Source organism: Primulina huaijiensis, chromosome 4, assembly GCF_012295235.1.
Source record: "Primulina huaijiensis isolate GDHJ02 chromosome 4, ASM1229523v2, whole genome shotgun sequence".
NCBI classification, from domain to species: Eukaryota; Viridiplantae; Streptophyta; class Magnoliopsida; order Lamiales; family Gesneriaceae; genus Primulina; species Primulina huaijiensis.
The window spans coordinates 10,440,157-10,447,824 of NC_133309.1; positions in this window are offsets into that span (position 1 = coordinate 10,440,157).

The window sequence follows — 7,668 nt, forward strand, 5'->3', positions numbered from 1 at the left end:
AAGAAGTGCCAGATCTTTACCGACCATAAGAGCCTCAAGTACTTCTTTACGCAGAAAGAGTTGAATATGCGTCAGAGGCGTTGGTTGGAGCTAGTGAAGGACTATGACTGTGACATTAGCTACCACCCTGGAAAGGCTTATGTAGTTGCGGATGCATTGAGCAGGAAAGTCGCAGTGATAGCTCATTTGGTGATTCCGAGACCCCTTCAGTTTGAGATGCAGAGGTTTGATCTAGAGACATATCCTCGAGGTAGAGTTCCCCGTCTATCTACCTTGAAGATTCAGTCTTCTCTCCTAGACCGTATTCGCGGTGGGCAGTCAGCAGATGAGCAGTTGGCGAAGTGGAGAATGAGATGAGGCCAAGGGCAGTATCTTGTATACAGTTAGCGACGGTATTGCGAGATATCGAGACAGAATGTGGGTTCCTAGCGGCGGTTCTATTCGAGCAGATATTTTATCTGAGGCCCACATGTCTCCGTACTCTATTCATCCTGGGAGTACGAAGATGTACAAAGATCTGCAGTTGTTGTATTGGTGGGCCGGAATGAAGAAGTATATAAGACGTTTTGTATCCGAGTGTCTGACGTGTCACCTAGTGAAAGCGGAACATCAGAGACCAGCAGGTATGCTCAAGCCTCTTCCTATTCTCGAGTGGAAGTGGGAGAATGTTACCATGGACTTCGTTGTCGGTTTGCCGAAATCAGTCAGAGGGTCAAATGCTATCTTGGTGATTGCTGATCGCCTTACCAAATCAGCGCACTTCTTTCCTATTAAGACGACTTTCACCATGATTCAGTATGCAAAGTTGTATATCCGGGAGACAGTCCGACTTCATGGTATTCCCGTTTCGATAGTGTCTGATCGAGATTCTAGATTCACTTCCTCCTTTTGGAAGAGTTTGCATTCAGCTATGGGTACGAAGTTGTTGTTTAGCAAAGCCTTCCATCCTCAGACAGATGGTCAGTCAGAGAGAGTTATCGAGATTTTGGAGGATCTTCTCCGTCCATGCGTCATCGATTTCTCAGAGAGTTAGGAGTCGAAGTTGCCATTGATGGAATTTACCTATAACAACATTTTTCAGTCGTTTATAGGTATGGCTCCATATGAAGCACTGTACGGTCGTAAGTATAGATCAGCTATTAATTGGGATGATGTAGGGGAAAGATCAGAATTAGGTCCGGAGATTATTCAGCAGACTGCCGACGTAGTAGTCAAGATCCGTGATAGAATCAGGACTGCTCAGAGTCGACAGAAGAGTTATGCGGATCATAGGAGGAGAGATCTAGAGTTTGCCGTTGGCGACCATGTTTTCGTGAAGATAGGACCGATGAAAGGTGTCATGCTGTTCGGGAAGAAAAGAAAGCTTAGTCCGAGATTCATCGGACCATTTGAGATCCTCGACAGGTTTGGGACGTTAGCTTATCGTGTTGCTCTTCCGCCTAATCTGGCCGGAGTACACAACGTGTTCCACGTCTCTATGCTAAAGAAGTACATGGCGAATCCTTCGCATGTCTTGAAATTCGAACCGTTGCAGCTCAATCAATCTGCTAGATATTCTTTTTCTTGGAAGTTTAAGGGACATTTTTTGTAAATGATGTCAGTAATCATTGTTGTCCCTAAAGTTGAGCAAATGAAGCTATATGTTAGCTGCTCCAATAACAGTCGTAATTTACGTACAAAAACTTTTGAGATAAAAAAATGAGTAGCTCCCGGATCAAATAAAGTTTTTGCAGAACTCGATAATATGGTAACAGTACCTTCTACAAATGCAGTGGGGTCATCTTCTTCTTCTTTGTTTCCTAAGAGGGCATAGGCTCGAGCAGGTATCTTTGGCTTTGTTGTGGGTTGAGTCTTCTGCGTTCTTTTTGGACAATCTTGAATACGGTGTTGCTCACTTCTGCAAATAAGACATTTCCCACCTTTTCTCCAGCACTTTTCATCTTCATGATTTAGTAATCCACAATATCCACACTTTTTATTGTTGTTCCTCGGAACTTTTCCTTTAACAGTTTCTCCTTGCCTGACTGGTTTTGTTCTCTTTTCAAATTTTCTTTTCCGGTTATTATCCTCAAAAAGGTTAGGCTTCCTGATTTTCTTATCTTCTTCCTCTTTTTTAAGAAGTGCCTTGATATCTTCTTCCACTCGTAGAGCTTGATTGACAGCAGAGACATAACTGGCAACTTCTGTGGACAATGTTGCCCAACTAATATCTAGCTTTAACCCTTGAACAAATTTTTTCATTTTTCTTACCTCATCTTCCATGTAGTGTGGTGCATAATGTATAAGACGGTGGAATTCTTCGTCATATTGAGCTACTGTCATGTCACCTTGGACAAAATCCATAAATTCACGTTCTCGGGTATTTAATATAACTTGAGTTATATATTTACCTTCGAACTCGTGCAGAAAATTTTCCCACGTTTTTGGGGTGTGATTCTTTGTCCACTTATGTTCCACTGTACGCCACCAGTTATGAGCTGCTTCTTCAAATAAGTAAGTGGAAAAATTCACCTTTTGTTCTTCAGAATAATTGAGAATAGAGAATATTTTGTTGATTTTGCTTAGCCAAGATTCTGCTTGATAAGCATTTGGTTTTCCTTCAAACTTTGGCGGTTTAAATCTCAAAAATCTCTCAAGAGCTCAATCATTTGCCTCAATGTGATGTTCTTGAGCTTGATCATGAGGTCGTGGTGGATTTTGCTGACAAAACTTCACAAATTGATGCATTATTTCAAACATATTTCGTATGTTTTGTTCTTGGGGCGATTGTGTTGAGCGTTTCTGGAATTTCCACCAGTTGCCGAGTTGTGGTCATCTTGAGGGGGAATGTCTTGTCCGATTCTGGCTTGAGTACTATTTTGTGAAGACGTCATTCTAAACACATAAAGATAAAATACGAACATATCTTGCACTATATTTATATCATAAATGTACATATTTATATCAGAGGGTAAACAGTCAGTTTTATTTATAAACAGGACATGTTTCAAATATTTACAATACACAAGCATAATACAAACAGAACAAGCAAACTGAGTCATCATGGCTACAAAAAATGATGACCTTGATAATCATCATACCTACAAAAGATGATGATTATTAATACTAATTATATACTAGTGCAAAATAGTCATTGTCTTCATTTGTCGTCTGAGAGATCTAAAGAAGTTGTGTGGCTCGAGCCTTCATTTGTGCCTGTGGTTCCCATGGTAACATTTTGATCCGTATTCGGCATTGATGTATGTGGTTCAACAGGGTCTGGTTCATAACTAAGCTCATTTTCATTTTCACTTTTAGGTAGGATAGTCATTGGAACAAGTTCATCTACTCCAAATACAAAGTTTTCCCACATGGGGTCAAGAAGGATTTCAACTTCCGGTGACTGCAACAGATAATCATTTACCATAAAGGGGGTTTTATCTATTGTTGTGTTCATGACTCCAGGATATTCTACAAAAAGGGCTGGTACATACGGTGGAATATTGTTAATCAAGCTACTACTTCCGGTTTCAAATGTGCTAGTGATGGGAGGAGTTGTCGTCTGATTAGCTTGATTTGAGTAAGATGGACCGATAACACCAGGTTCCATTCCGTGGATAGATTGATTAACCAGTTCACGTCCATGCATGATTAAGTGGTCAATGTGGATCGAAGGGTGTGAGACTCCTTTTAAGAAACTAATCAAACCTCGGTCATAGAATTCATGCATGTCTAGTAAGTATATAAGAGTGCGGTCTCTTTCATACAGTACATGACCCAATTCTCCCTGATATGCTAGATTATCAGCCCTCATCCGTTCTTCAATAAATCCATGAAAAATTTCAGTTGTTCCAAAGGTTTCAAAATGCTCTCGATACATATTCACTAGGCATTTCAAATCCGAGTTTTCTTTGATTAATTTTGTTATCTCTTCCTCCATTTGTTTGATGATTATAGTTTGTTTATTCTTTGACGTCCCACTAAACTCCATCATCCTGAAAGGAGACATTTCAGTTATGAGGAAAACATAAAAATTAACATATAACATTATAATAAACCTTAGGCTCCTGTCTCTAGACTCTAAGAAACCATGCTCTGATACCACCTCTGTGGCTCCCGGTTTAGGAATTCATAATTATTTCCTTACTAAGTGCCACATTTTTTTCAATCTTTCTTTATTGAACTGCTATCTTTAATTTTTCTTTTATTATTATTAAAAAGATATCGTGGGTAAAAATTTAAATATTTTCTTCTATCATTAAAATATTATATACAAATATTTACATTCTTATTACAAATATGTAAAATTATTTTATAGCGGAAATTTAACATTTATTTATAAACAGATCATCCGAACTTTCAAATGCTCTTATTTCAGCTTCAGTTATTTTCCTCCTGTTCCAATTCTGGGGTTCCTGTGTCTGGAAATTACAATAGACGAAAAGAAACAGAGGGTTAAGTCTTTAAGAACTTAGTGAGTTTAAATTAGTATATAGCTTTTAAATAAATTAAAATAGCACTTCATTATAATTATGCATGAAGTAATAGGCAGAACAATTTAGATGTTATGAATGCTATGCAATGGAATAATAGATAAAATGAAAATTTCATAAATTAACATTGGTGGCTCTAATTAAGCACTTTTTACGAGCCAGGTGAAACATTCTCTGGACCGAAATATTCGGTGCGCGTTGTTCAGATGAACCATATACCCTGGACTTTTGACCCGTTGTTCATTGGACTCATTTTCCGGGCCGAAGCCATTTTGTCCAGTGGTCCATGACTCCATTCATTAATGGCATATCAATCCATTCATAAATATGCAAGAAAATATATCAGTAATTGAAATGAACTGTAGATGATATTTGAAATATAAATAATCGCTATTGAAATTTCCAGGCCAAATGCCAAAGTAATTTCCTCACCTGATAACTTACAGTTTAGGCTTGATTAATAATTCGAGTTGCTGGAACAAGTCCTAAAAATATATTATGAATGATATTTATATGTTAGAGTTTTTAAGTAACTAGCTGATCATTTCCAGATTATTTTTTTTGTTCAAAATTTAACCCGGATGATTTTACTTAAGATTGAAAATTTCATATTAATTAGAAAACATCTCCAAACATTACGAAAGTTGGCCAAAAAGTCGGAAATATCACCAGAAATGTTCGGCCACCGGAAAACCGACGATACGGCGGCGCGTGCAGTACACGCGCAGACTGTTCCGGCGTGTGAGTGGCCTTCCGGCAGCCACACGCGACCGGTTTTTTTTCAGCATATGTAACTTTTTATGATCTTGAATTCTTATGTTGAAAGTATTTTCAAATTCCTACCCGATCAATACCAAATTTAAATATCATCGTATGATTAACTAAGGTACTCCGGCATTCCGAAAATGTTAGTTCCGGCAATATTTTGGGACGACGGGCAGTATGTACGTTATCTATGCAACAAGAGGTACAACTTTCATGTTCAAGCCGACCTCTAGTTTGGTGTGTAGTTATAAGAAAAATGAGCGAAAAATACCTAGCTTGAATACGGGATACCGTTGCCGTTTTGCGAAATATCTTTGTTTGATTTTCTCGTTTTTGAGTGATCCTTTTACGTCACCTTCAGTGCTATATTGCTTTACGATATGAGGTGAATAGTTGGTGATTTATTGGGATTTTTCGGAAAGAGGTATAGATTTTTCTTCTCTTTTTCCCTTCCCTTTTTTCTTTCCTTCCTTCCTTCCTTACTTTCCTTCTTCTCGGCTCTTTCTCTCGGTTGGTTGGAAAAGAAATGTTCGGTTATATATAGCTGAGAATTCCATGTTTATCCGTTTCATTTTATTATTAATTTTTTTTATTTTTTTATTTATTTATTAAAATATGATGTTTATCCAAACTTAATATTATTATATTCTTGTATTATATTATATTAAACCTATGTATTACATTCAACCTAATAATTATTGTACTTAATTACTTAACATATGTATTGAGCTTAATTATAATAATTTATTATATTTTGGGTATTTGATTTTGGAATGGGAATCACATAGTGCTTGATGAATTTTTAAGTGTATTGTGATGCATTTTAATGTATTTCTAGATACTTTGGACAAATAAAATTTTTACCGACAAATAATATGATAATTTTTTTTAAAAATGAAAATAGTAAAATTTATACTAATAAAACTGCATTTATGCACCTTTGTTTTTAGGGTGTCACAAAAAGCTTCGGAACAAAAAGGTAAAGCTAGTGAAGGTCAAGTAGCTTAATCATTTCGAGGAAGAAGCTACATGGGAATCTGAGCAAGAAATGAAGAGTCGATATCCCGAGTTATTCAGTAATTTTTAATTTCTAGGACGAAATTTCTTTTAAGGGGGGAAGAGTTGTAGAATCCAAAAATCAGATTACGTATAAGCCATGCATAATTGCTATTATTTAAATTAAAAATGATTTATATATATATATATTCAAAGTGTTTAATTCATTTTAAAATCGTTAAGTTGTGATTATTTATTTTAAGCGCAGAGGTTTAGTTCTATCTTTTTGATTAAATACGCGAGGCCGGACTGGAGTTTAGAGACTAGAGATAAGATTAATAATAAGAAAATATTCCTAAATTTAATTTAAGCCTAAGAATAATTTATTTTAATGATAAAGAATGTTTTAAGATTTATTTAGTTAATTGGAGTTAAGTAATTAAATAAGTTCTTCTATGTCCAATAGTTAGTTAAAAACCTAAATTAAAATGTATAACCAATTGGGATAAATTAATCTAGGCCTAATATATTCAAGAAATTAAAACCTAACATTTTAATAATTAATTGTTAGACCAAGTCATGCCATGCAAGAAATTGTTACCCTAATTTAATTTACTAATCTACTAAAATAGATAATGAGTGTTTAAAACTTTAAGAATTTAAAATACGAGATTTAAGCAATATTTTACCTTGCATCTAGACATCAAATTTTGGTCATCACACCCCCTAATTCCCCCCCACATTTCGTGCAACTAGAAAGGGAAAAGAAGCATTTCTTTTTTTGCCATTCAATCTCCTCATATGAAACTTCCATCTAGATGCATTCTTGACCCATTTAATTTGTAACCTTCCCCTTCATTCCTTAGCATCTCCCCACCCTCTCATTTGAAAATTTCCGAAAGAAACAACAGATAGAGTCGTGAGTAGCAGCAAGGAAATAAGAAAGAAAATATACTTTGTCTCCGCCGTGCCGTGTTCGTCGTATTACTTTGTTTTGTTCAAAACCGATTTCCAGGCATGTATATATTGTTCTTTTCTTTCAATCCAGTCCTATATACAATTTAAAACATTATATGTTCATGATTTAAGGAGCAAAAACCGAAATGACAGCAACTATGCAACAAATTCTGCTTAGCCCCTTCTCGGCTTCTTTTGGTTGGCTTTATGCTTCACGGTTTGGATTGTTTTTGTTGGTTGCAGGAAGTTGGTCGGTTCCAGAGTTCAAGGCTGCATCTAGGCATGTATTATAGTGTGTTAGAGTCATGTTGGTTCATTGGTTTCAGCCCATACACGCAGGACGAAGGTTTGACAACAACTTTCCCATAGTTGCAACTTGGAGTCACGTTTTTTTTTTTTTTTGGTTTGGCTGTCTATGGTGAGAGTTCGAATCTTGGTTGGCCCAGGGCCTGTAACCATGGTTAGAACCCTCCCTTAG